The sequence below is a fragment of the Papio anubis genome, chromosome 15 (assembly GCF_008728515.1).
Source record: "Papio anubis isolate 15944 chromosome 15, Panubis1.0, whole genome shotgun sequence".
Classification (NCBI taxonomy): domain Eukaryota; kingdom Metazoa; phylum Chordata; class Mammalia; order Primates; family Cercopithecidae; genus Papio; species Papio anubis.
In genome coordinates, this window is record NC_044990.1 from 64618447 (window position 1) to 64640067 (window position 21621).

Consider the following 21621-nt stretch of genomic DNA (forward strand, 5'->3'; position numbering starts at 1 on the left):
GAAAAAAGACACTAGTATGTATCAAATTCAAGAATATTGAATCAATTTTTTAAAGATAAAGGACAAGATTATTCAGAAAATAAAATTATTAGTATACAATAAAATATTTAATTAAAAAAAATCAATGCCTAACATTCACCTTTAAGGTAGGTACCATTATCATCCCAGCTGATAAAATAAAGAAACTCAGGTACAAAAGATACAATATTTTTCAGAAACATATTAGCAAAATAAAGAAATTAATTTGAATCCATATAATATAGTTCCAGAATAAATAGTGAATCTAGTTGTCTTTTACAAGTATTATAACAGTGTATGTATGTGGTAAATATACTTTGCCCAAATTTAAGAAAACAAAGGATGTTACGGATCTATGTAGTTAGATGGTTTTACATGTATGTATATATTTGAAAAATTCTAATAAAATTCACCATGCAAGACTCAAAGCAATCCTATTGAAGTGACATAAAAAAATAAATTTGGAATATTCTTTTCTGAAATAAATGGTAGACACTGCAATTGATTCAGTGACAGCATGAGGGCATCCTAAGATCATGGATATTGTCATTTAATCATGTATACTGGACTTCAAATGTATCATGCAGGCATATTTCTTTGATTAATATAAAATCACTTTTAAAACAGTCTGTCATCCTGCAATATCTGAGGGATGAAAATTGAAATGTTTACAACAAAATATATATTTGTCAAATTTCATAGAATACTTGTTCATAACATTTTTGACTTTTATTTATTTTCATACTTTTCCTTATATTACATTAACATTAATGTCATAGACACTTTTCTGAGGATTCCTGATCAAAGGAAAGAGATACTTGCCTGGCATCTATGCTTCCTCTCCATCCCCTATTTTCCCAGCTAATAAAAGTAGAGCAACACTTTATCTGTACTTGGGAGTCAGAATCTCTGCATTGATAACTTAATCCAGAAGGTATAGAGACTGGAACCTACAGACGCAGGTGCATTAAAACCTCCTGAGGTCTGCATTACTGAAAGAGAAATAGTTCTCGTAATCTATTTAAAACCCTAGAAATTTTCCAATATATTACTTTTTATTTTTTAAACTTTGGTTGTATAATCTGTTTTTATTAAAGTGAAAATAAATATTGATTTAATGGAATGAAACTCATGCTTAAAAAGTAATTGATACTCATTATCAAATAAAATAGAACATATTGAAGCAATCACTTTATTGATAAAGAATGATATTTCACATGTACTGAAAAATATGAATTTTAAAAATAAAATTGATATCTAATAAAAGAGCATTTCAGCATACATTTTAGAGTCAGATAAAATTGCACTTGATAAATCATGAAATATATGTTTTAATGTACTACTTTTTAAAGTAAGGCAGTAAAAGCTTATTATGACATTTTAGTAAAGAATCAACATATGAAAATTACATACTTTATGGAACATCAAAAGTTATCAATAAATTTAGTTGTTATTAGTATTTTCAACATGTTTTCCATTTTTACAAGCAATTTATCATTATTTACCCTACATTCTTACTTATGAAAGCAATAATAAATTATTTTAACAGCATAGTTTAGCTTTTCACTTCTAAACAATTCTCAGAGCTATATTTCAAACTTTTATATTTGCTTGAAGTAAGAAGCCACTTTATTTTGAAATCTAAGGCAAAATAAAAATGCAAACTTAGTGTGAAATCTCACATCCTTAAAAATCAGTTATCTAACAACTAGAAAATGTTAAAACTATAAAATAATAGGAGCAAACACTCTAGTAAGCAATAATAAAAGTTACAAAGAAATACTGATAGGTCACATCTGCTCAGTGAGTAATCTGCTGGGTGTGTGTGTGTATCTGTGACACAGAGAGAGAGAGAAAGAAAGAGAGTGATATGATTCATTCTGAAGTAGTAGTCATTATGATCATATCTTGTGCCAAATTGATATATATATATTGAGATATATATATATATATTGCTCACTTATATATATATATATAGAGAGAGAGAGAGCTCACTTTTTTATTTTCTCACCATCACTAGCTAGGCTTATAGTAAGAACCTAATATAACTAGCTTACATTTTCATCCTTACAACAAGATGCCCAGGCTAAGGCTCTGTTACATGAAAACACATTTAAAAGTGAATATATACAGGGTAATTTCATGCTAACATATACATATTTATACCTCAATACATTTTTGGCAAGTCATTTAATAGTGCTCTATGACATGTATATTAACATTGGAATAATACGTTGAGAGCTAATTCTCTATAAGTCTCTCATGTTTCTGCATCTCATTTGAGCCTTTGTTACTGCATGACAGGCAAGCCTTAGTTCCAAACTATCTTTTCAAGAAGAGTTTTATGGCAATGTACCTTGGAAAATTGATATAGTGTCCCTTTGTGGTGCAAAAGGCAGGCAGGCACGCTTACTGTCCAGTAAAAGAAAAATGTCTCCCTCCTGAACTAAGATTTGGCGTGTCCACTGCCATTATAAAATTTTCAGGTTTTCTAAGCTCAGAGCCTCTGTCCTGTAAAGCAATCTACTACATATGCAAGCATGCTTTCAGGCCCAAATGCAGCAGTCTTTATTTTCATCTGGTTTAGCAGATCTTTATTAGCAGTCATACTGCTAATAAAGGCATACCCCCATGATTGGATTACCTCCCACCAGATCCCTCTCATGACCTGTGGGGATTATGGCAACTACAATTCAAGATGACATTTGGGTGGGGACTCAGCTAAACCATACCATTCACCCACATTGAATGTGAAAGGAAGATAATTTCCTCTCTAGGGAAAACACAGGCAAACACTTGTTACTTTTGATCGTTTGTCTGACATATTGGGGGAAGGGCAGATCATATATGTAAAACAAAAACAAAAACAAAAACAAAAACACAGCAGGGCCCTTTTATGGCTCCAAGTCTTCTATGGTCCAACATTCCAAATTTGTATCCATGGAAATGACAATGAACGTTATTGGAGTGATTTTTTGTTTTTGTTTTTGTTTTTAAGCTGTACTTGCTCCTATGAAGTGAGGTCTGGCCTTTGCAAAGACAGTTTTCAGTGACAGAAAAACCCTTGTGTCAAATCATACATAAAGTAATGAGTCTAGACTTCTATTTTAAAAAGGTGACCCAAGTAGAATGAAAAGCTGGCCCAGTGAAATCTAAATAATTCTTTTTTTTTTTTTTTTTTTTTTTTTTTTTGAGGCGGAGTCTCGCCCTGTCGCCCAGGCTGGAGTGCAGTGGCCGGATCTCAGCTCACTGCAAGCTCCGCCTCCCGGGTTCACGCCATTCTCCTGCCTCAGCCTCCCGAGCAGCTGGGACTACAGGCGCCCGCCACCTCGCCCGGCTAGTTTTCTGTCTTTTTTAGTAGAGACGGGGTTTCACCGTGTTAGCCAGGATGGTCTCGATCTCCTGACCTCGTGATCCGCCCGTCTCGGCCTCCAGTCAGTCCACCACTGCGAAAAATTCCACTATCTCTCATTGTTAAAACCAGATGAAAATTTAAGGAATGCCACTTTGATAACGGGGCAGCTAATGCCCCAAAATAGAGTCCTCATAGAAATTCACTGCTCTGTGAGACAGTCCCAAGTAAACCAATGGGTACAAACACCAAAACCCCAGCCAGAAGATAGTGCATTACGGCTGCTAAGTCAAGGGTTTCCCAGAATTGAAACAGTCACGTCAATAATGATTACCTTGTTGACTCATAGATAGTTGGAGTAGACAGAAATCAGCAGAAATTAATTTGGATGAACAGTGAGCAACCCATTTAGCAACAGCATTACATGAAGAAATGATTATCCCTGTGGTGACAATGTTATACTACATGAAGCAAAGCTGTGAAATCAAAGGAGCCCTTGGTTCTCAGAAGGTTCTCTAAAAATCTGGGTCTGATGCACTGTAAGTTTGGAAAAACTGCAATCTGATTGTGTTCATGATGCTGCTGTGGATATTCAACCTTAGGGCCAGTGTGTACACTGATAAATGTATATGATTACTCTCCTCGGTGGGTGAAACCCAAGGTCATTTTTACAGCCCTGGGCATTACCGCTTTCATAAAACTTGTAATGTTTTTACTGACTTTTGGACTGTAGATACATTCTCAGCTATTTGTTCTGCCACTTGGAAAACTACAGACAGCCTGACAGATTAAAGTCACTTCTCTTTGGGATCAGAATTTTATAAACAAATTGTGGCTTCTAATTTAACCATCTGTGTCACTCAGATGCATTCCCAAAATAAGATCCTACTCTCCGATGAATCTGTCTGGAATTCAGTTACAGATTGAGCCTAGAATACTCAGATGGCTACTTTGTTGCTTGGACCCAACATTGTACAAGGCATGGAAACAGATGCACTGTTATAGACTAGGAACAAATCAAGGACCCCATGTTTCGGATGAAGTGTCTACCACCATATTCACAAGTTATAACTCCTAAGGCTGTGCATAGTGGCTCATGCCTGTAATAAGGGCACAATGGGAGGCCAAGATAGGAGGATCTCTTGAGGCAAGGAGTTTGAGAATAACCTGGACAACACAGCAAGTCCTCATCTGAAAATAAAATTAAAAAATAATTGTAACTCCAGCTAAAAGTTATCTATTGGACTCCACCTAATCTTGGGTTCTTGCTGCTATGTTATCATCATAATATCTCTTAAATTTTCATCTAGTTTTAACATAAAATGTGGGAGAGTTTCCCAGAGTGGCAAGCTGAATGTAAGAATTATTAAAATTCCATTGGGTGAGTTTCTTCTTTTCCTGTGGGCCATTTTTTTTTCCCAGAAGTTCCAGAGGCCACATCATCTGGCTTGTGTTTCCTGCCTACTCTTGACAGATAAAATTCAGCTGGACTTTGACCTCTTCTTGGGGCTTAACACTGTAAACTTGTTTTTAGGTTACAGAGTTGCTGTTCTAGTCTGACCAGTTAACTCCAGCCACACCATTATTGTTCTTGAAACTAACCTGTCATGTTTCAGCAATCAGGGTCATTTTCAGTCTGATAATGGTATACCTTTCATTGCAAAGGTCACTCAACAATGGGCTGATAGTCAAGGTTTTCGAGAAAACTATCATTCTCCTTGTTATCCAAAATCAGCTAAAAAAGATACCTGATTTGAACTTCCTGATCTCTTTCTGGCTCACATATCTAAGGAAGGAAGCTATGTCATTTATTTAATTCAGCTATTTGCATAAAGAAGTAATTTCCTCTAGGCCCACCCTAGGTAATGATCAAATAAAAGTGGTGGTAAGTAATCTAAATGCATTTTCAAACTTTGGCATCCCGTCATGGTTAAACTAGGGGGTGAGGCATCATTCTTTTGCATTACAGCAACTCTAAAATGGCCTGATTATTACTTCTCCTTGGTATCCAGCTGGACAAAAAGGAGCATAGGGCATTTATTCTGGTTCTGCTCTTTCATCCTCTAGTTGGATTGACACGGTCTTTGGTCACAAAGATAACCTCTTGTTTAGGTACACTGTTCACCAAGTTCCTTTGTCATGGTCATAATGCATTTAAGTAACTCTCATAAAAATATCCTTTCCGAAGTTTGCAACTTACCCTTCCAGACCAAAAGTCTAGATGCAAGTCGGGGATGATTGGAAAAAAGGTAAACCTCTAGCTATCTGAGTAAGATAAGCCAATTTTGTGATTGTGGACTGAGAACAACCACCTTGTCAGGGAGGGAGGCAATACTTCAGAACCTGAAAGGTACAGGGCAGAGAAGGGCATCCATGATGTTTTCCTTTCAGTATTACCTTTTCCTCATTAAAGAAAATACTCTGGCTTAATGCTTAATGCTTCCGATATGGTTCATACACCAAAATTTAATTGGCCACTAAGTTTTTCTTCTTCTGCCATATAGTTTTGATTATGTTTTGATCACCATTTCTCTAAACTTTCCCAAGAAGTCATTCACAAATAAAAAGCGATGGGTTTAGTTCCTGGGTCTCTACCCAATGTACCTGCCAAACCATCTGCATGTGGTTCCATGGCCTATCATTAACACTCTTAGGTCTATATATCATATATGGAAACTAGGCATTAAATTTCCTCTCTCCTGAAAACATGGAAACTTGCTGCCTCTTTTTAGGGTGGTCATAAAAAGTGTTTAAAGAAGCATCTCAGTAGACCTTCTCATGACTGGAGATCTCTCCAAAATGTTGCTACTCTTAGTCATACTATGACCTTCCTGTAGGGATAACTGGTTCATTTTTATGTGTACACTGCAAGCAGTCACTCTTACCATGGGAATCATTCCTGTTAAAAAATGTGGTAAGAAATCTGTCCTTTTCTTTGGCTCAAGTGATAAATCATCTCACCTTGGCCATGGAAACCACCCAGGTCAATCTCAATTATTGTTTCTTGTTGTTATTGTTTCTTGTTGTTATGAGTGATAGAATTTCCCTTTGTATTCCAAAGGAAAGTCTATGCACTGTGAATATATCCTTCTGTGCTTTGATTAATACCTGGGCCAAAGGAAAGATCAATAAAAGAACTTAAAAATGGATTCCTAATGTAGACCCAGATGTTGTATGATTTGTTTCATTAGTTTCAGAGACTCTGGGAGTAAGCTCACCAGATAAAACACAGGACATTTACATATATTCAAATATCATATAAACAATATAGAATGTTTTATTATAGGCATGCTGCATGCAATATTAAGAACATACTTGTATTTTAAAATACCTGAAATTCAAGTTAACTGGATATTCTGTATTTTTACGTGTTAAATCTAGCAACTCTTTGTGAGAAGTATTGTTGAAGTCATTATTACAAGATGGCCTTATTCTTTTTCTCGAAGTCCTTTGATGTTTGCCTTAATTAAATGCTGCATGAGTAAATCGAATGGGTTTGATCACAAACTCTGTTGGACAGATTAATCAAGGTAGCATACTCATGGATAATTTACCTCAATCAACACATTGTAAGAAGAAGGGATAGATGTTTTTGAAAGAAAATTTTCTATTGTCACTTGCATGAAGCATATTTTTATATATCTGTTTCAAAAAGTGCATTTTGTGTATATCTATCTGTATCTAATTAACATGTTTTACCCTTTACACACAATTTCCATAGAAGCCAGGAACAATTTCTTTATATCCAGCTTATAACGAGTGCTTGTAATATTGTATCTTCCTAATAAATATTTTCAAATTAAGTTATAACTATATGAATTTAAAAATCAATGAATAAATTACCATACAAGAATATAATTACTATCACATACATAGAACTTCTGTGTTTTTTCATCAGGACAATGTATTTATAACTTCTGCATATAAATAAGTTTGTCTATTCTCATCTAAATATTTAAAATATGACACTGATATCTTATTAAGCATGATGGACTAGAGACGAAATTCAATATAATCTGGATTAATGTAGTGCCACATCCAAGTGGGGTTAGTTAGAAAACCCAAGAAGTAACTTCTAATGAATTGTTGTAGTGGACTTTTATTGACGTAATATAAGGAGAGTGGATACTACCAAGTATGTATTCCAATGTTCTCTGAGAATTCCTGATTAAAACAGGGTTAGATTTCTGCCAACTATGCTTTCACTATACAATTCCTCTATAGGAGTAGTTAAATTACATTGTATTTCTCTCTGTCTTTGTTGTTTTTTAGCATGTGGCTGTGAAGTTAAAGGTAGAGTGAGTGCCTTATCACTAAATGATTCTTGTTGAAAAACTCTAGCCTTGGATGATTGTACTTCATTCCAGACTAGGTTATTACTGTTCTAGATACCATTAAAATGGTTTGAATTCATAAATTAATAGTAAATCAATTTCCTCTTGCCATCTGTATTGATTTCAAAAATTATTCCCAAAAACTTTAGTCAATATTTCAAGTAAAATAGTTCTGATCTGTTTATATGGTGCCTTTATTGATTCTTAACAATGCAGTGTATGCATCTCTGCAAATCATAGCACTTTCTCACAGTGAATAAAAATTAATTTGTTTGTCATCCCCAATTAGAATTAGAACCAACTTTTATTTAATGAGTGTAATTTACCAAGGCAATTGAAGTTCTATTTGACCTTTGTCATTCAGCTCAAGTCTTAAAACTCACACAGACCACTCTCTGCTTTGCCTACTTCATAATGCTTTTGAGTTCTATCCAAACAGGCCCCATGACACTATTTCCCACACTTGCCTTAGTCACTCTAACTTCGTTACTTCTTTTATACATATTACTTGGAAATTCCATGTCACTCATGATCCATCTATCTACAAAAGAGATCCCTCAATTGTAGTTAGTGGTACTTCAAACTCTCTTTAATCTGACAGTAAATTATTAAAACAAGTAGAACTGGTGTTGTTCTGTGTGAACATAAGTAGAAACACAATGTATGAGGCACGTGTTTTATGGTTTTATTCTTTTATTATTATTTTATTTTTGGTGTGCTTAATCGATTGAAAGGGACTGTATATAGTAGCTTTTGGAAAACCAAAGAGAACTTTAGTTCCTATCACTTTATTTAATAATAGTGAGGTTTTCCTCTAGTAACTGTCTTTCATTTTACAGAGATTCCAAGAATAAGCTTTATGTCTAAAAATGTAGGTTGAAAATCTCAAATTTGTAAAAGAGTAGGAAAGGTACAATGTGGTGACCCAGAAGTGCAAATGAAGCTATAAAACTTGCATAAAATATTTAACATTTAGAAAAATAAGTAAATTAGAAAATTAGAGGCTGGACGTGGTGGCTCACGCCTGTAATCCTAGCACTTTTGGAGTCCCAGGCTGGTGGATCACGAGGTTAGGAGATCAAGACCAGCCTGGCTAACATGGTGAAACCTCATTTCTACAAAAAATACAAAAAGAAAAAAAAAATTAGCTGGGCGTAGTGGCACACGCCTGTAGTCCCAGCTACTCAGGAGGCTGGGGCAGGAGAATTGTTAGAACCCAGGAGGCGGAGGTTGCAGTGAGCCGAGATTGCACCACTGCACTCCAGTCTGAGTGACAGAGTGAAACTCTGATTCAAAAAAAAAAAAAGAAAGAAAGAAAGAAAGAAAGAAAGAAAGAAAGAAAGAAAGAAAGAAAGAAAGAAAGAAAGAAAAGAAAGAAAGAAAGAAAAGAAAGAAAGAAAATTAGAGAAATAAGTATCCTTGTATTTATACCATATTATTTCTTTCTTAATATATCCTGTGGCTTCTATAATGTGTGAATATATAATATCTAATAATATAAATTATAAATTATTAGGAGGACTTTTGTGGGGAGCTACAAAAGTAACATTATTTTAGCATGTTTATTTTCAAACATCCAGCTCATAATGAGAAATTCCTTCAACATTGCAGGAAAATGACTGACAGAAGCATTGTTTCATATGCTCTTTGATGCAGTTGGCGTGAGACTTGGAGTTTAAAAAAAGGCCTTTGTAAGTAAAAGGTTGAATCGTATGAAAGGCAGTTTATACAGTCTATAAGTATCCCTAAGAGAGTTTGTTTCTGCTCTTTAAAATCTGCCCTTTTGACAAACTAAAATGATTTTAAAAGAAAATGATTACTAACGTAGTACATTTCACTATGGATGAACAGTGAGCTATACATTGGGATAAAGGTCAGCTGTGGCTATTGGTTACATCTGCAGGAGCCAGCAAATGAAAAAGCTGTCACTGCTGAAGGAAAGAAATGTGAAATGAATGTCTCACCTAATCCTTCACAGACCTCTAACAGGGGAGAGCTCAAAACTCTCAGGTTGAATGGAAAGTGCTAATACTCCATTAGTCACCATTATATGGAAATAGTGGAAAAGTTAGGGTAGCATGGTCCTTCAACAATAGGAAGTTCTTTTATAGTCTTTTCTAAAGAGTATCATAGTGAGTTTTAGAAGTAATTCAGAACTAAAGCTTAGTGATGTCATTTTATGTAGGCCTGTCTTTTGATATTTTTGTTTAAAGAGAATCTTATCTTACAAATTGGATAAATATATCCCAACTCATTCCAACATTTTGAATTAGGTAGAGCTTCTATTTTTTTCAATATTTATTTGACTTTACCTCTCTCCAGTTCTTTATGAATATAATTTTTTTATTTGTATTCTTAGAGTTGGTTTTGGCTCTCACATTAAATCAGTGATTAAAATATCCAGTGTCTCAGAAAATTTAGAAATTAGACACATTCTTATAGTATTGTTGGAAGTATACATTGATAATTCTTTCTTGGAAATGCTTTTATAAGATATATATGAAGACCCTTAAGAAATCGGTCCATTGATTCTTTGTCTAGTTAGGAACTGAAAAACAGAAACAGACAAAAATTTAGTCATTCATAGCACAGTGTCTGAGAGGACAACTTTGAACAAAGTCAACAACAAAAGAATGATTAAATAAAATTTGGATACCCCTAAGGCAACCATCTCAGAATCACTTTTTATGAAAGGTTTACCCTTACTACCCTGTTTAAAACTTCTCTCCATCCTTTTTCTACATCATCTGTTCTTGATGTCTCTGTTTGCCCTATGTCTTGTTCCTAAGAAACAGACCTGTCCTTCTCCTGCTGTGCACTATTTCCCAAGATGAATAGTTTTCTCCCATGGTAAACCTAGCTGACTTCTGCCTGAGTTTGGTCAATGGGAGACCAACATGGGAAAATGAAGGATATCAGAAGGGAGGAGCCCATGGATTTCTCCCTCTCTCTTTGCCTTTGGTTGCATCTCAAGCAGTAACTGGGTAAATTCCTGACAAAGGCCTATCATGATTCCAGCTTCTGCAAGTTACCCTGGCTTCTGGGTTTCTGCAATACTATACCTTCAATTTGTTCCTCCAAGAGTGGAAGAAGCATTCTACTACTAGGCTCAGAGTTGCTTTACAGGCACTGGTTCAGCTTTTTGACCTACGACATCAATAACCAATCCTCTGCATTAAAATCCTTCTCTTTAGTACGCAGAGAAATTTATTTCCTGGTTGGACACTTATTAATAAATTAAATTTTTCTATCTAAAATTATCTTAGTAATATATTTTTTATAATTTGTTGTATGGGGAGCACTATCATTATTCAATGGGAGTAGTACCAATAGACCCTGTGGTTGCTGTAAGTTTCACTTCCAATGTTCAAAGAGCTTTTTGGAAGTTTCTACTCTGTCCTAATGTCAAGATCTTCACTAATGTTAGCTAAATCTAGTTATAATAGCAATATAATAACAGTAAGAGAACTTTAAGTACTTTCAAGAAACTACATTAACCACTGTATGAGAAAATATTATCTCAATAAGACAGCTTCTTTTCTTTAATAAGAAAATCTTTGTGCATTTTGTTTAAATTATGTCTACTTTATTTCATACAACTCAGATAAATGATAAGTTATGTCTTTATCCAAGGCACATTAATTGAAGGGCAAGAATTGTATTTTCATTTTTTCAACATGCAACTGGGCCATGTATATAACTCATTATGAATGAAGCTAAGCAGATGGCATGCCAAACAATCTACCTGTACTTATGAAATTTTAACTCTTTCTTTACCTTTTATTTTGAATTTTTACTTAGACCTCTGAACTTTTTTCTGATAACATTCACATTTATAGTCTTTTATTTTACATTTTATTTTTTAAATAGTTTTATTTTTTTACAATGTGCTTGGTTTATCTTTGGTCAGTGTTCCAAAATTAGATCTGCAAATGAACTTTAATTAGTTTTGCATTTATTTAGCATGCTTGTTATGATGACAGAACAAAATGAAAATGCACATCTTTCTCCAATGGAACCTTCCAGTTTTTTGTTTGTCTGCCAGTACACCAAATGATCTGTTTTTATGTTTTAGAATATGTGTACTTACTTTTATCCTCTAATTCAAATTGATATCTAATGAAATACTAGGGATAACCAGCAGAGAGATAATGTTATTGACATTTATAATTTTGTTTAATTTAAAGTAGCACACTGACCTAAACATTTGTCTGAAATAATTTCTCTCAAAAATTTTTATAATTATGGAATTATATTTTAAAAAATCAGTTTAGTAACATTGAAATAATTATCTCCAAATAACTTGACATTATTCAAAAATCTTGTTTTCTATGTTGTATCTTTCTAGTCAACTAAATAATGAAGATGCAATTCAGGGGTTTTAATGCTGTAGAGAAGAACCAACAAAATAGCTTTCATGTACGTCTATATTTTGAGCCACAGACCACACTTAGGCAATTAACTGATTATATATTTTAAATTTTTCCTAACTAATGTCATAAATAACAGCCATAATAAAGTTAAATTAATAATGCTATTTAGATATGCACTGAAATGTTTAGGTATGTATAACAGGGAGTAAAGAATTAATGCAATTTACTAATAATTGTTTTAAATCCATTCAAAGATAAACCAAAGTGACCTGTAACACCCACCATTAGCCTTCATTTACAATATTTCACATTTACTTAGAAATCTTCGTTAAAGTTGGTATCTCCCATAGAGTGAAGGCATTCTACTGTCACATGTTAAAAACATGATGCTAACTCTGTATTTTGCTTTATATACACACCATTTCGTTTTGCTTGAAAAGAATTGTAGGTCATTATGATAAGCAGTCAATTTAGGTTTGAAGCATCCAGAAACAATGGTTTCACAAATCAAGCTTAAGCAGTCTTGGCTCAGACTGCTACTCTCTGCAACCCATTCCAATTGATGAACACCACCTGTGGCAACTCCTAATTCTCAGCAGCAGGCAATAATTTCCCTTGGATACCCATTACCAGTAATTATTCCCAAGACAGACTATTAGCTATGGCTTGTGAACATCTCTGCTGTAAACTTGAAAAAAAATTGATTCTAATATTTCCTTTGAGAGTCGTTTGTACCTTGGTGACAACATAAATTAATACAATTCTCTTTAATAAAAAAAAAAGGCATAAGCATAGTTTTGGAAAAGTTATAAAGTTATTTTAAATAATAGTTTCACATATTTTACAGGGTTCTTATGTGATTATGTTAAATATAGAAACAGTTGTAAATCCCGTTGACAAGGTAATGTGAAGCAGTTGATAATCAGACAGTTGATTTTTTTTCCTTCATATGAAGTCAATTTCAAAAATTTAACTTTTAGCATAAACATCACTGCTTAAGAAGAAAAGAGAAAAAGGAAGCATTGACTGTAGGAAAAACTCAAACTGTTTTTCTCTGTTCTCACATCACAACAATCAACACAGAAGACTTCTGTGACCAAATGCATGAGGATTTCTTCCACCGACAAGCAAGCAATGAATTCTGCAGTGGACACCAACTAGATGTTCTGCAATCCGATTCAAAGCTGAGGCTCTGAACCTGGCGATGGCGTCAGACCCCACAGGTTGAGGGAACAGTCCCACAAGGACCCCACTTTAGACATCAGCCACAAGCCCTAACTTAACCTCTGGAACTTCTGACTGACCTGTTTCAAGTTGGAGTTCTCAGGACCCTTTCTTTAGGCTCAGCTAATTTGCTGGAGTGGCTTACAAAAATCAGAAAAACACTTACTTACATTTACTGAATCATTAAAAAGGATATTTTAATAAACAAAAATAAACAGCCAGATGAAGAGATACATAAGAGGAGTTCTAGACGTTTCCCAAGCACAGAAGCTTTTGCTTCTATGAAGTTGAGGTGCACCACTTTCCCAGAACATGGATGAATTCTTGCTCACCTTCCTATAAGCCTTCACGAGTTCAGCTGTCCAGAAGCTCTCCATGCCCCATTATTTTAGGAATTCTACAGAGATTCCTTACATAGGCATCATCTATCTAATCGTGAGCAACTGTGTAGAAATGTGACTGGACAATAAGAGTATTGTATAATACTAATAGACTGAGGGTGGAAGTCCAGCAAGGCCTGTTTGTTCAGCTTATTTTTGGCCTGTCTGTGCAGCTTTTCTTTCCCCAGGTTAGGACCCCTTCTGAAAATGGGGTTCTTAGGACCCACACTCATGCAAAATAGGTAAAAGGATTTATTTATGGCCAGCCTTAAGACAGAAAGGCAAGGGAGGGCCCTGCCTTTGGGACAAGAAGGAGCCTGTGAAAGAAAGGTAGGAGAAGGTCAGAGAGAGACTCTGCTTCCTAAGGCCTGCTTCTTAAAATGCCCCAACATTATTAAACCTGTGGTGTGTGTGCATGTGTGTGTATACACATGTGTACATGTGTATGTGTATATATTTTATATATACATATATATCATATCACAGGCATTATAACATTTTACCTGCAAACTACACTTGGAAACTTACTTTTACAAATTCCACAGGAATTTAAAGTGGTTGATTTCAATATTCTTTCATAAAAGTAAAAATTCATTTGTAAAAATGCAACCTATACTTGCATGCAAGTTTACTATTTCTAAACTTTGTGATATTAAAAATGTTACGGACTTTTTATATCTTATTTTTATAGAGCACATATATTTGAGTCTTTTCATGCCCTTGTTCATTTTTGCCATTTAGAGGAGTTGTAAAAAATAGACATGTATGTCTATAAAACTTCCAGAGATGTATATTCATAACCTCTGCTAGCCTGCTGCAAAATGCTGGTGTTTGACAGTTCACAATTATCCAATTTTTAGTTTTCTCTGTGAAGGCAAAACTGTGGTGACTAAACATCATAGCCAATATATGTATGTGAATAGGAAAATTCGAAGCAGAGAGACATGTTACCATGCAAAATATACACAGTGCATTTTTGTTAAGAAAACAGCAGTATTGCTGTAATGTAAAATGACTGGTTGTTCCATAATCAGAGAAATGTGTAAGTCAAAGCCTGAGTGGATATAGACTTTTAAACAAGATTTCATAGTTGAAGATAGGAACTGAAATGTTTGGAGACTCTTGGAAAGAAAATTTTATGTTTATTGGTCAAAGCTAGCAAAGATTTCGTGAATTTATTTATAAGATTTTCAGAAAGAACATTAGCATCAAGTATATCTTAGTACAAAATAGGAATTTGATTTTTGTTCTGTTAAAATTTTTTAAATGCTTCTTGGATTATTGTTCTTCTGTAAATAAGAATTTGAAAAGATTTTTCATTACCTTCTGAGTAATCTGAATAAAAGGCAAATATTCTACGTCTTATCGATATAATTTCCTATGTTTTATACTGACTTTAATATGTTCTTGATTGTTTAAGGGAGCAAAGACATCACTTCTAAAAAAGTAGGTTTCTTTTTAATTATGTCCCCTCTTACAGTATTTACTTGTAATGTATTTTGTTTCACTTTAGTAGTCAAGTATTGTTTCTTAATAAGCTGGGTCTTATGTAATCAAGTTTCAGATCTTTTGACAAATTTTAGTATTTTGCCATTTCAAACGGCATTCTAAATAATGTCTTTAAAACCAAAAACTGCTTTAAAGATTTTCCAGAGAGCTCCTCGATAATCACACATACACATTTTTTTTTTCACTGTTTAAAAAGAGTTGATAGAAATAATTAGGTCTCTAGTGTTACTATTGTTAAGTAGCTTGGTAAGTATCCTCAATTCAGATATGTTATTCAGTCTTTCCTGGGTTAAATGTGGATGAATAAAATTTACTCATGTAAGTATTTCTTAATTTTTATGCTATATGAAAAGTTCCTAAAGGTATGTCAGTGTCCTTATTGTCAATTATATGTTTTATTTATCAGAGACCTGATACTGCTTTATCTTATGTTAAACAATAATAGCATAGTGTTACCTATTATAAATCCAGTTATTTAAAAATGTTAACTTAATCACAGCTTTATCATTTAATTTTAATACAGTATATTCTAGGCCAGATATTTTCTCTTTTTTTTTTTTTTGTAATAATGATGCATTATTTCAAAACTACTTAAAGAGTAGATTTTAAGTGTTTTCGCCACCAAAAAAGGATAAGTATGTGAGGTGATGAAATTGTTAATTAGCCTGATTTAGTCATTCCACATTGTAAACAAATATCAAAACATCACATTGTATGCCAAAACTAATATTGTAAATTAAAATAAAATTCAAAAAGAAATGATGTTACCTATACATTTAGTCTTAGGTGGGCCTCCTTGTATTTTTAAATTTTTCTTTATTTCTTCTAAAAAAAAAAATGGGATACATGTGCAGAACATGCAGATTTGTTACATAGGTGTATGTGTGCCATGGTGATTTGCTGCTGTACCTATTGACCCATCCTCTAAGTTCTCTCCCCTCATCCCTGACCCTTGAACAGGCCCTGGCATGTGCCCCTCTCTGTGTCCATGTGTTCTCAATGTTTAACTCCCACTTAAGAGTTAGAACATGTGGTGTTTGGTTTTTCTCTTCCTGTGTTAGTTTCCTGAGGATGATGGCTTCCAGCTTCATCCATGTTCCTGCAAAGGACATTATTTCATTCCTTTTTATGGTTGCATAGTATTCCATGGTGTATATGGACACATTTTCTCTATCCATCTATCATTGATGGGTTCCTTTGTGTACTTACCCATTAATGAGATTCTTGGATCAAATTGTATTTGTGGTTCTAGATCCTTGAGGAATCACCACACTGTCTTCCACAATGGTTGAACTAATTTAGATTCCCAGCAACCATGTAAAAGTGTTTCTATTTCTCCACAGCCTCACCAGCATCTATTGTTTCCTGACTTTAATAATCGCCATTCTGACTGGTGAGAGATGGTATCACATTGTGGTTTTGATTTGCATTTCTCTGATGATCAGTGATGTTGAGCTTTTTTTCATATGTGTTTCTTTTTTTGCTCTCCTTCTGTCTTCATTCCTGGTTAAGGAATTTTTTTTTCTAGTTGTATGTTTTGATTCATATATATATATATGCCATCTGTCATGTGATGCTAAACTACAGTCAGGTTGAAATTTGTCATCTTACTATTACAGAGTCGGTTTTGTCAGTCTTAAGATCTCTGTTTTAATGTTAATGCTGATCAGTTATGCCTGAATTTAAAGGGAGGCAGGTATAATGAGCCATGTTCAGCCCCATTTTCCCACTGTGGTCTGAACTAGTTTTTCAGATTTACTTTGGAATGCCCTCGGCCTAGAGGAAGACCATTCAGTGGGTTAGGGGGATTAGAATTTTATTTTTGGTTTACATTATGGAGAGAAGTGAACTTGCTTCCATAATGCCACTTTAGAACCAGCAGTCTTCCCAATTTAGTATTTTATCTATTCTGTTCATGATGAGCCACTGTATTGTCATTGGCTACATTCCTCTATGGCTAGAGTTACATTTGAGTATCTCCACTTTCTTGGCTCTACCACTTAATAAGCTTTGATAAAGTGGATTCTTTCCTACAAATCTAGTTGTGGTAATAACTGAAAGCTACTACTATTTCCTAAGATCTTTACTTTTCATTTTAGTTTCACTAAATTATGAAATGATGTCTGTAAACATTCAATTTATTAAATTATCTTTAAATGCACCTTTTGATGGTATTGTTGCTTTCCTATCAAGCCTGCAGGATTAATAAATAGGCTGACTACATTTTCAGCAGGATTAAGTCAGACTAACTTAATATTTTATTAATTACATGATGCTGAGTGATTGAAAGAATTTGGGTAAATATTTGCTGTGATTTTTTTTCTACTTGGAATATTAGCAGGAAATATGACAATAAGAGCTATTCCAGTCACATTCCTCCTTTCTCTTCTTTAGCATTTCAACATGTAATAGGTAAAATTTAAGAGACGGTAAAATAGTTTGAGTCCTAGAAACAGGTATGAACTACTGCAGTTGGTTTTACATTAATCACTTTACCATAGAGTTAGAAACAAATAAATTCCTTACACACTGTCCTAATGAAGATATGTGGATTCTATATAGCTAAGATGTAGTCCAAAAGAGGCTCTTAATGAACACTGCTTTATTATAAATCACATCTATACTGTGCAGGGGAATTGCAGACTTATGAGAATCTTCCACTCTAAGGTCATATGTCAATAAATGGAACGCAAGGCATTTATTGCCAGTAGCTGTTAGTTTCCTTTGCACATACATACTACATTTGTTTTCTTTTTGTTACAAAGCCTTAAATTCCATTGTTCAATGAGTCTGGGTTAGAGGAATTTTAATTTGGCTGTAGATAAATGAAGTTACTTAGCAAGTGCTTCTGAAGCTCATTGGATGAGACAATGCTAATGATTCATTTCCATTCTACATTTTCAGGAGGAGATATTTGAAGTACATTTTATCTACTAATACATTGAACACTTAAGACCACAGAAACAGAATTAAGGTTTTCTGATTCCCAGTGCTTTATTATACCAAAACACATTACAAGTATAGCACTTAGTCTCCAATATAAATCATTATAGGCAAATTACTCATTGTCCCTACCTGGTAATGCGTGGTTCTAACAGAATGTAACATAATTTGGTGAATCAGAGAAGTTACAGTGAAGTGAAACCTTAAAGAATTAATTACCAAGATAATGCATTTGTAAAATACACATGTGTTTATACTGTACACTGAAAGGTGACTAAATTACCATTAAAATAAAATATAATTTCCTCTTGGGCTTCAAGATTTGTAGAGTTGTAATACATTAATATTTTCAAATATTCTCAATATAACCTAAGTCAATCTTCTCTTGACTCTTAGGCTGGTGATGGCATTGGTTAATATGTTCTTTTCCTTTCATAGTTACTGGGTTAAATGTCATAGTCACAAATGTGTGTTGTCACTTTATCTAAATAAAATTCAGCAGCAGTAGTAATTATTTCCAAACAATATTGACCACATGCCAGAAATTCACGAAAGAGGAGAAAAAATGATATAGAAAAAAAACATGTAGGTCAAGGAGAATTAATAAGGGAGGCTGTGACACCTATCTCATATTTTTTGACATATACAGCAGTCACATTGGATCTCTGTCCACAGAAAAATTGTGTTTTTCTTTTTATTTTTTAAAAAAGTATTTCAATTTCTCTTTTTTTTATTAGAGTGGCCCTTTTTTTTGCATATTTCTCTCTCTCTCTCTGTCTCTCTCTGTCTCTTATTTCACTTGGATGAAATGTCTTCAAAGCCTTAAGCCCTCTCTCTCAAGCGTCTTTGGAGTCTACTAGGCACTGTTCTGACACCTATGCCAAATTTTCTCCTTGATGTTCTTATTTTGCAGAGAACGTGGTAGGTGCTCCTGCTCAGATTCATGATTTCCATATTTAAAACCCCTTTCCACTTGTTGGTAAAACCTCTCAAAAATTTGTTTCCACCGTAGCCTCCTTTCCGAGAACTTTGTCCTTCTCCAACTTTCTGGGACTCCATCATTATATCCTTTCTCTCAGATTTCTCTTCTGTGATATATTAAATAACTGTACCTTTTAAAAAATAAAGTAAAACAATTTTTTTTTTAAAAAACTCATCTCTGTTTTTTTGAAACTTGGAATGAGATAGAATAAATTAGGTGTACATATCAGAGACTTTAAAAATGAACAATTGGAAAGTTCCACATATTTGTTCACTGTTCAACATGCCAATTACAATTAATTAGTGTATGTAATAAATCCTACTCTTTCCTTTGGGTAGCCAAGATACTTATATAATGCTAGACCAATGGGTCTGAAATAGGAGACTGCAAGGTAGTCAAAGTATCTGATAATTGATTGGATTATTTAGTAACTACTAAAGACTCATATAGTTTTGTTTTAATGTGCCAATACATCTTTTCTAAAAGGAGAACTCTAAATGTATTTTAAAAGACCAGCTATGTTATGAAACCTAATTTCTGCTTAAACTTTCGTAAATATGAATACTATTACATATAACCAGGAAGTAAGTTCTACAAATTCTTGCATGTCCTCGATTAGCAATTAACATCTTATAATTAGTAATATTAAGTAATGGTTTTCCATGACGAAAAACTTCAGAACCTCATATTTTTATCATATTGGTAAAAGCAAAAATTTTTAAAGACAAGGTATAAGATTTTAATAGTTTATTTATTCAATTCAGCAGAATTTCTTTTTGTTTAGAAAACATTCATTCCACAAAAACATAGGCCTTTGGTCATACACATGTGCCTCTGCTTTGTTGTTAGAAAATACCTTGTTTTGTGCTGTACTGTTCTTGAGATCTTGGATGCTGATCAGAGTGAAGTGGGGTGACAAGTTCTGACTATGTTAGGATTTAGTTGTATATGAGATGACAGTCATGTTTTCAAATAATAGTCTTAAAACTGTGAAAGGAGAGAAAGGGTGTGGTGAGATCAAGAATAATGGCAAATCCATTCTGTGTTCATTATTGAACCTGGTCTTGATGGGGCAGTTCTTTGAAGTAACCAGTTGACCACAAAAGAGTTAAGCACAAGTGGTGTCCAAGTCACTGGGGATTAATTCAGGGTGTGTAGCTACCTTCTTGGATTTATCTGATTTCCAGTCCTAACAGGAATTCAGAAGTTAGCATGAAGTTGAAGATAGATCTGTTTCTTTATCATCATCAATTTTGTTGATATCTATGACCCCTTGAGAAATGTTCTACATTTAATGATTAATGTGATTTCATGTAATTATTTATATCCTTATAAATTATTCATTATACATGTATTAATTTGTACATTTAACACATCTATAAATGTACTAAATTGTACATTTAACACATTTATAAGTGTATTAAAATAAATTTATAGTAAAAGTATTATAAATTTATAAAATTATTTTTTATATTACTTTTTGTTTCCAAATTCAGTAACCATCGAGAACAAGATATTTATTTTTGTTTTAAATCAGTTTGTTTATTTTTTAATAAGAAGTACAGGATTATAAAAACATCAAGCTATAAGTAAACTGTTTTTTAAAAGAAGAAGTAGCAAATTAATTCAAGCTAGCCTCCTAGAAGTCATCAGTAAAATTATTTGACAAAAAGGATTCAAGACACTCATATAGATAAATAGAGAGAAAGAAGAGAGAGAAATTGGCAGAGGGCAGAAAAGTTATAATTAATGAGAACAAAATATATGTATTTAAAAGTTTGCATATTAAATTTCTTGATTATCAGAGTAGATAAATAAACAGAAAGCATTCCTAAAATTTATGTAAACATGGCTTCACCAGATGGTCTATCTGGTTCTTAAAATATATTCCACCACTGTAATAAAAATTATTAAAAGCATTGATTGTTTTATAATTTTAATATATTTTATCCATGTTTCTATATTAAATATTTAAAATGATTCTAAACTCTACTGTTAGAGAGCAATACTTAATTCCAAGGTTGAATGTTTTTCTATTAGTTTCTTCTTTGGTATGGATTAGAAAAACTGTATTCAAATTCGGTAGTAACAAAATCACATTTTTCAAAGCTAGTTTTTGTTGAGATGAATTCTATGTTCACCAGCAGTATAATCATGGTTTCTGCATAAGTGTTTTGCTTTTATTTAACTTTTCTTCTTATTTATACAAATTTTGATTCATATTTTTCCATAAGGGGCTAATTGTCAAATGTTCCATGACAAAAGTTTTGGCTGTAAAACTGGAAACAAATGGTTTTTATTGCATTTCTTGGTTTTTAAAAGTTGAGTGAAAGTCCAAAGTCAACTAACAGTCTGTTATGAAAGATTAGATATAGACATCTACCTCTTGTATCATAGAAACTTACTGCTAAAAACAACAGAAACAATACAAATACAAGCAATAGAAATAAAAGATCAAGAACCCAAGTAAGTGGAAGATTGCTGAAGAGGTGTCATGAGAATTTTA